Here is a 14,904-nt window from a genome sequence, read left to right as displayed (position 1 = left end):
TATCTAAGCCTCTGCAGACTGCCCCCTTATCTCAGTTATATTAACATACGTTTTACCTCTGTGATTGCCTTGTATCTAAGCCTCTGCAGACTGTCCCCTTATCTCAGTTATATTAACATACGTTTTACCTCTGTGATTGCCTTGTATCTAAGCATCTGCAGACTGCCCCTTATCTCAGTTATATTAATATACTTTTTACCTATGTGATTACCTTGTATCTATGCCTCTGCAGACTGCTCCTTATCTCAGTTATATTAATATACTTTTTACCTCTGTGATTACCTTGTATCTATGCCTCTGCAGACTGCTCCTTATCTCAGTTATATTAATATACGTTTTACCTCTGTGATTGCCTTGTATCTAAGCCTCTACTGACAGCCCCCTGATCACATGACATTTTATTTATTATCTATTGGCTTGCATGTTAGCCAATTAGTGCTGTATTGTCCTGACTCTTAAATAACTCCCTGGGCATGAACACAATGTTATCTACATGGCTCACATGAACTAGCAGTCTCCTGTTGTGAAAAGCAAATTTTTTTAAAAAAAGCTGATAAATAAGAGGCTGTCTGTAGTGACCTAGAAACAGGCAGAAATGTAGAGGTTTAAATGTTATAAAGTATATTAATATAACAAGTTGGTTGTGCAAAGCTGAGGAATGGGTAGTAAAGGCGTTATCTATCTTTTTAAACAATAACAATTTTAGTGTTGACTGTCCCTTTAAATGTCACTGAAATGCGCATAAGCAATAATATTAGATCTTCTCTTACACTGATTCTTTGAATTGGCTGAACAGGTGTCAGATTCTTTAATAGAGATGCAATAACTTTCAGATTGAATTTATAAAATATGCAGAAATATTCCTTCATGTTTAAATCTTTTTATTAAGACCACATTTTAAAACAATAAAGTTATGGTAAACAAACATTGCGTCAAATTATTCATGACATGTTTCCTTCATACATTTAGCTGGAAGTTGAGATGAGAGTCTCATCCGGAAGAGACTAGATTTTGCAATAATATTCCAGTCTTTATTATGATTCACCAAAGTTTGCTATACACCTTTCAAATGTCCTTGAATAGTAGGTATATAGTGAAGCTCTCAGCACCGCCCAGGAAGTCATGGCAGTGTCGGCGGTACTCTTGAAGGAGAACAGTATAATATTATACAATATCAATAATAACAGTTTGAATTAACAAGAGAAATTGGGGGGAAAACCCCCAAAGAAAAACAACAACAAAGAACAACAAAGAAATTAAAAGCACTGATTGATTCAGTATCAATTAACACTGAGTGATTTGGTATCAATTAACACTGAGTGATTTGGTATCAATTAACACTGAGTGATTTGGTATCAATTAACACATGTTCCGTAATATTGTCATGTGACAATTACTGAGATTTGGGGATTAAGGTGTTGGTAACTAAAATGCTATGTTGTGGTGGAGGTTGTTCTTACTGGAATAGGTGGGTTAGTGGTGTTACCTTTCAGGATCCAATAAAACCAGATGTTGTACACTGATTCTTTATTATCTAGTACCCAAGATGCTGATTCATACATTAAATAAGTTAGATTGATTTTGTTAAGTATTCCCTGCCATGGTGGAGCCCCTATTTTCCAGTATTTGGCTATACATGTCCTTGGAATGGTACATAATATCTTAATAAAAGTGTTGATTGGTTTATTAAATTGGCGGATGTGTTTGTGTAACAAAGCTTGAAACTTGGTGAGTTGGATATTTTCTATAGAACTGAGTAATAAAGACAGGGAGTCCCTTGTCCCCCTTACTCTATCACACTCCCACCACATAAGGCAATATGTACCTACTTCGTTACAGCCTCTATAGCATTGTCTGCTCCTTGTGGGATTCATATGGGATGTCTGTAGTGGGTTTAAATACCATCTTAATGTGGTTTTAATGGCATTTTCCCTTAATTCTGCACTTAGGAGACCTTTATCTGTCAGACTTAACAATTTAGCCCATTCTTGCTTATCCATTTTGATACCTATGTCTCTTTCCCAGTTTGTAATCATTTGGGTTTTGGTGCAAATATGTTCTGTTTGTATTGCTATGTATAGCCTTGAGATGGTGTATTTTAGTCTAGTTTGTGCTTTACATAGCATTTCTAGTATTTTATTGGGTTGGGTCTTGGCATTATTTTGGAATTTTTGAAGGGAAGATGATAGTTGTAGATAGAGAAACCAGTTTAATTTTAGGGGCGCAATTCTATCTTGTAAGTGAGTATATGGTGTTATTTTATTGTTGATCATTAAATCCGCCACCCTGTAAAGTCCTTTGTTTCTCCATTTGTCCACGTGTGTCTAAGGGTAAAAGATATCTAATCTGCATTGTCCAGGAGTAGTGTGGTATCAGTTTAGTGTATTTTGCAGTTTTGTTCCAAGAGACTATTGTGGATTCTAACGTGGGAGACCAACGTGGGAGACCTGTAATGTAGCAAGTGTTTGCTTTGAGATTGTGTTTCCCATAATATGTCATCTGGATAATTCCATCACCCCATCTCTGTCTCCATGTAGTCCATAGAGTGTATGTTGTTGGCCTACTTAGTAGTGTTGTCTGAGCCAATCTAGATTCCCTATAATATAATAAGGTTTTGTATCTTGTAAAAATTGACAACGGAATTCTGGGTGATTTTTCCCCCCTTATGAACGTTACTAATTCAGATTGTATAGTGGCTAATTCCGAAAGTGGGAGTTTGATTGAGGGAGCTCTAAAGAGGTATAGTATAAGTGGCAATATATACATTTTAACAGTAGCTAAGAGACCGTACCACGAAAACGAGGAAGTTGACCATTTTTTAATATCTTGTTGTATGTCCTTAAATATAGGTAAGTAGTTATATTTATATAGTTGGTTATATTGAATTGTCAGGTAGACCTCTAGATACTTAATGAAATGTTTGGCCCATCTTAAGTCAAAGTTAGCTTCTATAAGTTTCTTTGTTTGGGGTGGTAATGTGATTGGGAGTGCTTTGCATTTATCTCGGTTGATTTTGTAGCCTGAAATAGTGAAGAAGTCGCCTAATAATTTATATAGTTTGGGGAGTGAGATAAGTGATTTGGTTATAGTCAATAAGATGTCTTCCGTAAATAGTGTTAGTTTATATGAAGTGGATTGTATTTGAACTCCTGTAACATCTGGGGAGAGTCTAATTTGAGCCGCCAATGGTTCTATGCAGAGAGCAAATAATAAAGGAAAGAGAGGACACCCTTGTCTTGTACCATTGAGAATTGGAAAAAATTTGGACTTGTAACCTGTAGCGGTCACCTGTGCAGTGGGATTAGAGTATAGTGCCTTTATGGCTGTTATAAAGGGCCCATTGAACCCCATAGTGTGGAGTACTGATAGCATATATCTCCAGTCGATTCTGTCAAACACCTTCTCAGCATCCAATGATAGGAGCAGAGAAGGCGTCTTAGTCTCAGTAAGGTAGTAGATAATGTCTATCATACGTCTAATATTGTCGAATGCCTCTCTATCCTTTAGGAAGCCAACTTGATTGGGTTGCACGAGTGAGGGTAATATAGTTTTGAGACGGTTGGCAAGAATTTTAGTAAAGATTTTAAGATCCTGATTGATGAGGGATATTGGGCGATAGTTAGAACAAAATTTAGGATTTTTGGTTTGGGGATGACAACAATTTTAGCTGCAAGTAGTTCGGGGGGGAATATTGTGGCCTTCCAAGATGTGGTTGCAGAATTTGGTTAAGTGAGGGATCAATATGGATTTAAATAATTTGTGATATTCCCCAAGAAAGCCGTCTGGGCCAGCAGCTTTGCCTTTTTTTTTATTGAGGTATAAAATAGTACAATACAAATAGATAATACTTCCAAAGTCATCAAATAAAAATGAACCATTATACATTTTAGTCTGTTATATCACAGAGTTATTACCATAAAGAAAAAGTATACCTCACATGTTCTAATCTTTTCCATTTACAAAGAATAAAAATAAAACCGGTAGCAGGGAATCAAAACTATGAAGGTATGTACATATGTATATAGGGTAAATATATATGGTAACTGTAGGTATGCAGTGTTTACTGCAAAAGTTAAGATTTAGCTTGTAAAGAATGTTAAACAATCCTGCTAAGCTAGGTAGGAAAAATAAAGATAATATTATGGTAGATGCGAGTTGTACTTGGTATAATGTAAGTCCCTCTCATGCCACCTTGGGCCACCCAAGGACCCCAATATGCTTTAATTATCTTTAGAGGGAATATGATATCTAGTAGCATTGGATTTAAGATATTTAACTCAATTTATAGATGATATTGAGAGTTGTGGAAGTGCGGCATAGGCTAGAGAAGCCACATAGTTAACCCTCCCAACTTAGGAGGTATATTATGGAGGGGGGATGTGGTATATAAATGTGATAGGTAGCATATACAACAGAAATGTAGGTCCGGCCTACACAAGGGTGTATCCCCTACTATAGAATAAGTCTGCGCAGCCCAATATAGCAGTGGCTATAACAACAGATTATGAGTTTTACATATCGTATCACACACACAAAAATAGAGAGCTTAACACTTGTGATCTGCGTATTCCTCTTTTATGATATCAAACCCTATATTTTAACACATCAAGTTTAAGTAATACACACATAACTACGCTGTTTTGTAAAGGCCTAGACACAAATCAATATTCTGGGGTCAAATCTACATGCAGTCCACATATTGTAGTTTCAAATAAGAATGCAGGCAGACCCGGACATCCCGGCCGCAGACATCCAAGCGCTCCAACGCATTAGAAGTCAAAAGCATTACAGGAGTGTATAGCAAGTGGCCCCAGGTAAAATGTTTTTGCGATCGTCTGTCTATTATTAATGCGAACCGGTGTAAAACCGCAGGGTGTATGACAGGCAGGTGCATATAGGAAAGTGTTAGGCGTGTAGTTAGGCCAGAAGGGATATTACAAGACATATTTTTATACTGGATTGTGAGGGTTTCCTCTAGAGGAAACATTAGTGAGTGATACTTTTCATATCAAACATAAATATAGGCTGGCAGAGTTTGATAAATAATACAACTTTCATGCAAGATACTTTAACCTAAAATAACATAAAAAATAGTAGATATATGTGTACCTTATTTTATATTTTTAAAGCAATAAAAATAATAAAGATAGTGGGAGCATAAGATATCTGGTAGAAAACAAACCAGCTGAACCTTGTAAGTAAAATAGGAGATATAAACTGGAGCATGAAGTCAGTAACTATCATAGAGGTAAGGGTAAGTCTTTAATAAATCACAAAACACATTGGTCTTTGAAGCTAGATAGGGGATAATGAAGTGATGCAAAGTTTCAACATAGTAGATTTTTCACCCCACACCAGACCGCAAGCCAGGGCAATCTCTTCAGGCTGACTGTTTCAGTTGATCTAGGTGTACAGCTAGGAAGGCAAGCTTATATAGTCAGTAGGGTATGTAATAGGAAAAGTGGAACTAGAAAAAAAAAATCTGAACAGTGATGTATCATGTAGACAATTAAAGAACAGCTAGTTAGGAGGAGACCCGGCACCATTCTTCCCTAATTGTCTGTTTTAGCCTGCTTCAAAATAGGTCAGAGGCAGCATATGACCAAACGATAGTCCCTCACCCTGAACACTCGTGTAGAACCTGTGCTAGGCTGTCAAAATGATCCTGTAGGAGCTGCGCCGCAGCTAGCCACCATTTATCCAAGGCCCCCATTGTAACTTAACTTCTGGATCTCATACGGACCTAAAAACGGCCATCTAAGAGCTCCCAATGCCTCCAATAATGCTGTGTTTGAAAGGATCCCCTTATGATATAGTAAGGATTACTTTAGGTACCAATAAACATTAATTATAACATATAAGAGCCAGGAGCTCTTCACACACACGTCTGGTTTCCTTGATAGTTGGCTCCACCCCCAGCTTTGCCTTTTTTAAGTTCTTTTATTGCTAAGGTGATTTCTGAGGGTGAAATCTGGGGAATGAGGGTTTCACGATCTTCCTCTGATAAGGTGTTTAATTTGGCATTTAATAAGAATTCGGTGGTACGGTACTCTGTGGTGAGGGAGTGAGTGACCTTCTTACCGTTGTACAGTTCTCTATAAAAATCAGCAAAAGTATCTACTATTTCTTGGGGGTAGAAAGTCAGGACTCCGTTTAATTTAGTTATGACAGGGATAGCTGACGCTTTACAACTTTTGCGCATTTTGTTAGCCAGGTATTTGTCACGCTTGTTAGCGTAAATGTAGTATTTTGTTTTCAGTTTCAATATTGCATTTGCAGCGTTAGTGTTCAGAAGGTTATTTAGTATATCCTGTTTGTTGTTAAGATCAGTTAGTGTGGATTGTTTTTGTGTTAGTTTGTGTTGGGTTTCTAAGTTTATTTCAGTTTAAAGTTGTGATATCTTGGCTTTTCTTTGTTTGTTCAAGTGTGATTTACTTTGGATCAATAGCCCTCTCATATATGCTTTATGTGCTGCCCAAGTAGTAAGTGGGTTGGTGGTGGTATGTAGGTTAATGTTCCAAAATTTGGTTAGTTTTTTGCTAGTTTAATCCTGAATTAGTGTGTCTTTAAGATAGCTAGGGTCATAAGTCCATGTTCTCGTCCTCTTAACGTCTTGGACCTTGTCTAAAAGGAGAGAAATTGATGAGTGTTTGGACCATATGCATGTATGGATTTCAGATGATGATATGAGAGGGAGCAAAATCTGACTAACTGGTGAGCTGCTGAGTAAAATGTGGTGTCATTTGTATTACCATATAGAAATTGCCAGGAGTCCATAAGTGTATAGGGGGAAAAAGCATCTCAAATAGAATTAACTGTTCTGTTATGGTGCTGCTTTTTTTGTTGATATTGGTGGTTTGGGTAGGTATGAAGGGGGACATATTGATGTTAAAATCTCCCGCCAATATAATCTTATGTTGGGACCAGTGGGTCAGCAGATGAGATATGTTTCTAAAAAAGGAATGTTGATTTTCATTGGGTGCGTAAATATTACAAAAAATAATGTCAGTCGCCTATGTGGCCTTTTACTATTCGGTATCTACCTTCGGAGTCTGTAATAGTAGATTCATGTGAGAAGTCTAAGGATGAATTAGATTAGAATAGAGACTCCTCTTTTTTTAGTGTCAGACGTTGCTTGGTAGTGTTTAGTAAATACTTTGGACCAATATTTGGGAATTTTTGCTTTAATGAGTTGGGTCTCTTGTAAAAAAAAAAAAAATAACAATAGCATGAAGATTATGATAATAGGACTTGGCCACCCGACGTTTTACATCAGTGTTCAGACCTCTCACATTGTGTGAGATTAGGTGGATTCTAGATGTCATTACGGATGGGTGTCTAGGGTGTGAAGGTTCTGTGTGAAGGTTCTCTGAATTATTCCTTAATAGAGACATAATTAATAGTGGTAGTTTAACCTCTAATTTAAGGTAACCTCCTTCTAATAGAACAATAAATTTGACTCAGTAGTAACTTTAAGGAAAAAAAGAAAAAAACAGATCATAGGTGTCTGGAACAATAAATAACAATAATCCCAGAATGTGGGAATCACAGTGAATTGCATGTAACTAATAAGGGGTGGGGGGGTGAAATAAAGAATGACATGATATTAATAATAAACAGTCAATCAGTGACCTCAGTAACATTAGTAAACTTTTCCTAACATATTCAACATAACATTGCATACATCGCCTATGCTTGTAGCTAATAGGTGAGGTAGAGTCCTAGATTGGGAGTCCTAGGGTTTGTGAACCCTTTTTGATACAATTTTCAACAAAGGATAATGCTGTGGTCCTTCAGGTCTTCTGTTTTTTCCTGTTAGCCATTTGGAAGGTCTAACAGTGTGCTGTGGAAGTTGTGTGCTTGTGGATGAAGATGAAGGGGTGTCTGTTGGTATTGGTGGAGTCTCTAGTCCTAGAATTTGACAGACTGCTGGAATTTTCTCAACTTCCCTGATAGAAGTCGCTTTTCTATTTCTAATAATGTGTAAAGCAAAGGGGAATCCCCAACGATATTGGATTTAATGCTTTCTTAACATGGTGGTCAGCAGTCTCAATAGGCTTCTGCATTGGAGTGTTCTGAGACTTAAATCCTGGAAAAATTGCACCAAAGTGCCTTGAAATTTGAAGGTCGGGTTGTTTCTTGCTGCAGATAGTATTTTCTCCTTATCTTGGAATGCAAGCCTCTTTACTATTACATCCCATGGTTTGGCTTCCTCTCTTGGTCTAGCTGTGAGGGCTCCGTGGTCTCTTTCAATATTGTAGCCAGATTCTTCTTTATCTCCTGTAATAGCTTTGAAGAGCTGCTGTATATATGCTTGTAGATCGTTATTTAGGACTGATTCAGGGATGACTTTCATTCTGATGTTATTTCGCCTTCCTCTATTCGAGATCTTTGATTTTATCTTGTAGGTCAGTAAGAAGTTGCTGTTGAGAGTTGATAGCTTTTCCTATAAGCGTTCAAAGTAAGAAGAAATGTCTTATTTCGAGACTAGTGAGTGTAGGTCTGCTTTTGTGACAGGTACCTGATCTTCATCGGTATTACTATATCTAGCTCTTGTTCAGGCTCTTCTTCAGCTTCTAAAGTAGCCTGGTTAGTAGGCTTATTGTTTTTGGATGGATTCATTACCGGAGGATTGCTGGGCTTATCTGATTTGGCAGGTCTTTTAGATGTCATCTTCGTGTACTTGTAGTGTAATGACACACTCACTAAATCTGTAAAAGCTCGCTTATGGTCAATATCATAAGTTAAATCTGTGAAGACGTATCACCAATCCAGATTCTGTGTGACTTATGAGCTATATTTTCTGCAGATCTACACCATCTGTACCCTACCAAATCTTATAGACTTTAGTCCCTTATTCAGAGAATAAATCTGAAAAGATCGCCAAGTAGAGTATATATTCAGTCTCTGGTTCTATGTTGGGGCATTATGTACTGCACATGTTTTGGTATGCGTGTGTGTTATATTTTTTAGGGCCTAAGCATGGTTCAACCTGCTGTAGCTTTATGTACTGCCAGAGGTGCAGGAGTCTCACTGGAGACCGAGTATCCCAGAGTTTTGTACTGGCGATTAAGGCCACTTAGTGATATAGAATAGATTTAACATACCCTGTGTTGGGTTTCCTTTGCCCGAGATATAGTTGTGGCCTACATTCGTTCCGGATCTTGGCAGGTCTGTGATTGTGAGGATTTCTCTCTCACTAATATGTTTTTCAAAGCACCCTTTGTCCCCAAGGTTCGCTTGAGTTGTGTGCTGGTTGCGGACAAAAGTTTGTAGATTGCCTCTCGGATGCACTCTGTTGCGTTGGACGTGTAGGTCTTAAGCTGTACAGCACTGGACGTGAGTCGCTTTTACATCTAGCTGATAAATTTGGGCATATGTCTGTTCCTCACAACCTTAAGGCTATTTTGCAGTTGAAGTTGAGCCTTTTTATTAGTTGGAAGTCACTGATTTCACCTTTTACCACCCGGAGCTCAGAGATCAAGCGTCCATCTCTGAGTGTGGTTAAGCACCGCCCCCCCAGAAATGTTCCTTTAAAGGGACCAGACATATCTCTGTTTATAAGCAATTACAGGCTTACAATTACCAACATAAGCCTAATACAAAGGTATAGCCTGCCTTTATGCGGGTAAGCAGACTCGTTTTTGTTTTACAAGCTTAGTTTAATTAGAAACCTACATATAAGGAATACCATACAGCTGATGCCTGACTAGTAAGACTAAAGCCACGGTGTAAATCTTGTGTTTCCTCTTCCCATCACAAGGCAACTTGCACCCAAACCTCATCAGGCTCTGACACACCAGATGTACCTATTCACCCTCTTCAATCAGAGGAGACAGCAAAGCTCAGCATAGCAAAGAAGATTTTTCCATTCTGAAGAAAGAAATTAGCTGTCATCGTACCTACGTAGTTTAATGCAAATAGTGGAAATTGCAGCCCCATTCATTAGTATAGTACTTCTAAGCATTAAAAGTGCCAAGTGTCCCAAATAAGTGAGTTAGACAGTGCTCAAGGCAGAGCAAGGAAGGAAGAATTGGGATTTAAAGTAAACAAATAATGATACAGGCCCCATCATTACACCTGCAGCCTTGATTTCAGCTTATCGAGAAGTGAACACTTCTGAGATACTCTCGCCTTTATTGATAATAATGGAGCTAATTTCGCATTTGGTGGTGAAGATGAGGGGTGGATTCTAATCTCTGTAGAGATGTTCTAGTGAGATATTAGTTTTATTGAATATGTTACCTACATCAACAACTTATCGATGCCTAGAGCGAGTTTTATGGGTCAAAACAGAACAAAAAACTCTCTATAAAACAGATCACTAACTTATGCACAAAAGAAACTCTACAACAGTTAAAGACCAACAAAAAACAAGACAACGTCACTAGCATTAAAGTGACAAGATTGTGTCTTTAAAGGGACAGTATACACAAATGTTCATATAACTGCATGCAATAGACACTACTGTAAAAAAGAATATGCACAGATACTGATCTAAAGTCCAGTATAAAACCTTTTAAAAACTTACTTAAAAGCTCCAAGTTTCGCACTGTTGAATAGATTAGCAGAAACACCCAGTGAAAGGGGATAATAGCAGACACTCCCCCCTCCCCTGCATCTGAAAAGACAGATTATACAAACAGAAGTCAGCAGTAGACTGGAAAAGCGTATCTACTTCTGACACTGAGGGGCTTGGTTAGGAGTCTGAAAATCTGCACAATGTTATTAAAAAATAAGCAAAACTACAGTTTGTTACACAAACACTCCCAGATAGTCTGGATAAATTGATAATCTACAAAACATTTATGCAAAGAAACGTTTGGTGTATAATGGCCCTTTAAGAATACAGCATGCTTGAATGAGATTTAGGTTAAAAAGTCTGACATTGTCCATGACTGGCAGGTTTCTGAGACGCATCTCATTGTCTCCGGTGATAAGACTTTACCCTAATAGCACAGACATGCAGATTTGTTACAGTTCTGAACATTTACCAAAGTGTTGCAGCTGTAATCACTGCTTTTCCATATCACTATCGGTTCTTATAGGCTGTGCAAGATATGATGTATTGGGACACATAAATATGTGCTAGTGGCAGGAACGCTCACTAATGAAATGCCAGATAAAGGTGAGACGCACTTCTGTCTGAACAAGGAGAACACTCAGCAAACACAAGTATCATAGGCCTAGATTTGGAGTTTGGCGTTAGCCGTGAAAACCAGCGTTAGAGGCTCCTAACGCTGGTTTTAGGCTACCGCCGGTATTTGGAGTCACTCAAAAAAGGGTCTAACGCTCACTTTTCAGCCGCAACTTTTCCATACCGCAGATCCCCTTACGTAAATTGCGTATCCTATCTTTTCAATGGGATTTTTCTAACTCCGGTATTTAGAGTCGTGGCTGAAGTGAGCGTTAGACATCTAACGACAAAACTCCGGCCGCAGGAAAAAAGTCAGTAGTTAAGAGCTTTCTGGGCTAACGCCGGTTTATAAAGCTCTTAACTACTGTGCTCTAAAGTACACTAACACCCATAAACTACCTATGTACCCCTAAACCGAGGTCCCCCCACATCGCCGCCACTCGATTAAATTTTTTTAACCCCTAATCTGCCGACCGCAAAGCGCCGCCAGCTAACTTATCCCTATGTACCCCTAATCTGCTGCCCCTAACACCGCCGACCCGTGTATTATATTTATTAACCCCTAACCTGCCCCCCACAACGTCGCCGCCAGCTACCTACAATAATTAACCCCTAATCTGCCGACCGCAAAGCGCCGCCACCTACATTATAGCTATGTACCCCTAATCTGCTGCCCCTAACACCGCCAACCCCTATATTATATGTATTAACCCCTAATCTGCCCCCCACAACGTCGCCTCCACCTGCCTACACTTATTAACCCCTAATCTGCCGAGCGGACCGCACCGCTACTATAATAAAGTTATTAACCCCTAATCCGCCTCACTAACCCTATTTAAAGCTAAATACTTACCTGTAAAATAAATCCTAATATAGCTACAATATAAATTATAATTACATTGTAGCTATTTTAGGATTAATATTTATTTTACAGTCAACTTTGTAATTATTTTAACCAGGTACAATAGCTATTAAATAGTTAAGAAATATTTAATAGTTACCTAGTTAAAATAATTACAAAATTACCTGTAAAATAAATCCTAACCTAAGTTACAATTAAACCTAACACTATACTATCATTAAATTAATTAAATAAAATACCTACAATTACCTACAATTAAACCTAACACTACACTATCAATAAATTAATTAAATACAATTCCTACAAATAAATACAATGAAATAAACTAACTAAAGTACAAAAAATAAAAAAGAACTAAGTTACAAAAAATAAAAAAATATTTACAAACATAAGAAAAATATTCCAACAATTTTAAACTAATTACACCTACTCTAAGCCCCCTAATAAAATAACAAATACCCCCAAAATAACAAAATGCCCTACCCTATTCTAAATTACTAAAGTTCAAAGCTCTTTTACCTTACCAGCCCTGAACAGGGCCCTTTGCGGGGCATGCCCCAAGAAGTTCAGCTCTTTTGCCTGTAAAAAAAACATACAATACCCCCCCAACATTACAACCCACCACCCACATACCCCTAATCTAACCCAAACCCCCCTTAAATAAACCTAACACTAAGCCCCTGAAGATCATCCTACCTTGTCTTCACCTCACCAGGTATCACCGATCCGTCCTGGCTCCAAAATCTTCATCCAACCAAAGTGGGGGCTGGCGATCCATCATCCGGTGGCTGAAGAGGTCCAGAAGAGGCTCCAAAGTCTTCATCCTATCCGGGAAGAAGAGTAGATCCGGACCGGCAACCATCATCTTCCAAGCGGCATCTTCTATCTTCATCCGATGAGGACCGGCTCCATCCTGAAGACCTCCGACGCGGACCCATCTTCATCCGGCGACGTCCAACTGAAGAATGAAGGTTCCTTTAAGGGACGTCATCCAAGATGGCGTCCCTCGAATTCCGATTGGCTGATAGGATTCTATCAGCCAATCGGAATTAAGGTAGGAATATTCTGATTGGCTGATGGAATCAGCCAATCAGAATCAAGTTCAATCCGATTGGCTGATCCAATCAGCCAATCAGATTGAGCTCGCATTCTATTGGCTGTTCCGATCAACCAATAGAATGCGAGCTCAATCTGATTGGCTGATTGGATCAGCCAATCGGATTGAACTTGATTCTGATTGGCTGATTCCATCAGCCAATCAGAATATTCCTACCTTAATTCCGATTGGCTGATAGAATCCTATCAGCCAATCAGAATTCGAGGGACGCCATCTTGGATGACGTCCCTTAAAGGAACCTTCATTCTTCAGTTGGACGTCGCCGGATGAAGATGGGTCCGCGTCGGAGGTCTTCAGGATGGAGCCGGTCCTCATCGGATGAAGATAGAAGATGCCGCTTGGAAGATGATGGTTGCCGGTCCGGATCTACTCTTCTTCCCGGATAGGATGAAGACTTTGGAGCCTCTTCTGGACCTCTTCAGCCACCGGATGATGGATAGCCAGCCCCCGTTTGGGTTGGATGAAGATTTTGGAGCCAGGACGGATCGGTGATACCTGGTGAGGTGAAGACAAGGTAGGATGATCTTCAGGGGCTTAGTGTTTGGTTTATTTAAGGGGGGTTTGGGTTAGATTAGGGGTATGTGGGTGGTGGGTTGTAATGTTGGGGGGGGTATTGTATGTTTTTTTTACAGGCAAAAGAGCTGAACTTCTTGGGGCATGCCCCGCAAAGGGCCCTGTTCAGGGCTAGTAAGGTAAAAGAACTTTGAACTTTAGTAATTTAGAATAGGGTATGGCATTTTGTTATTTTGGGGGTCTTTGTTATTTTATTAGGGGGCTTAGAGTAGGTGTAATTAGTTTAAAATTGTTGTAATATTTTTCTTATGTTTGTAAATATTTTTTTATTTTTTGTAACTTAGTTCTTTTTTATTTTTTGTACTTTAGTTAGTTTATTTCATTGTAGTTATTTGTACATATTGTATTTAATTAATTTATTGATAGTATAGTGTTAGGTTTAATTGTAACTTAGGTTAGGATTTATTTTACAGGTAATTTTGTAATTATTTTAACTAGGTAACTTTTAAATAGTTCTTAACTATTTAATAGCTATTGTACCTGGTTAAAATAATTACAAAGTTGCCTGTAAAATAAATATTAATCCTAAAATAGCTACAATGTAATTATAATTTATATTGTAGCTATATTAGGATTTATTTTACAGGTAAGTATTTAGCTTTAAATAGGAATAATTTATTTAATAAGAGTTAATTAATTTCATTAGATTAAAATTATATTTAAGTTAGGGGGGTGTTAGTGTTAGGGTTAGACTTAGCTTTAGGGGTTAATACATTTATTAGAATAGCGGTGAGCTCTGGTCGTCAGATTAGGGGTTAATAATTGAAGTTAGGTGTCAGCGATGTTAGGGAGGGCAGATTAGGGGTTAATACTATTTATTATAGGGTTAGTGAGGTGGATTAGGGGTTAATAACTTTATTATAGTAGCGGTGCGGTCTGCTCGGCAGATTAGGGGTTAATAAGTGTAGGCAGGTGGGGGCGACGTTGTGGGCGGCAGATTAGGGGTTAATAAATATAATATAGGGGTCGGCGGTGTTAGGGGCAGCAGATTAGGGGTACATAAGGATAATGTAAGTAGCGGCGGTTTACGGAGCGGCAGATTAGGGGTTAATAATAATATGCAGGGGTCAGCGATAGCGGGGGCGGCAGATTAGGGGTTAATAAGTGTAAGGTTAGGGGTGTTTAGACTCGGGGTACATGTTAGGGTGTTAGGTGCAGACTTAGGAGGTGTTTCCGCATAGCAAACAATGGGGCTGCGTTAAGAGCTGAACGCGG

Source organism: Bombina bombina, chromosome 9 (assembly GCF_027579735.1).
Source record: "Bombina bombina isolate aBomBom1 chromosome 9, aBomBom1.pri, whole genome shotgun sequence".
In the NCBI taxonomy this organism is placed as follows: domain Eukaryota; kingdom Metazoa; phylum Chordata; class Amphibia; order Anura; family Bombinatoridae; genus Bombina; species Bombina bombina.
The sequence above is the reverse complement of the archived record's forward strand: the minus strand, read 5'-3'. Positions refer to the sequence as shown.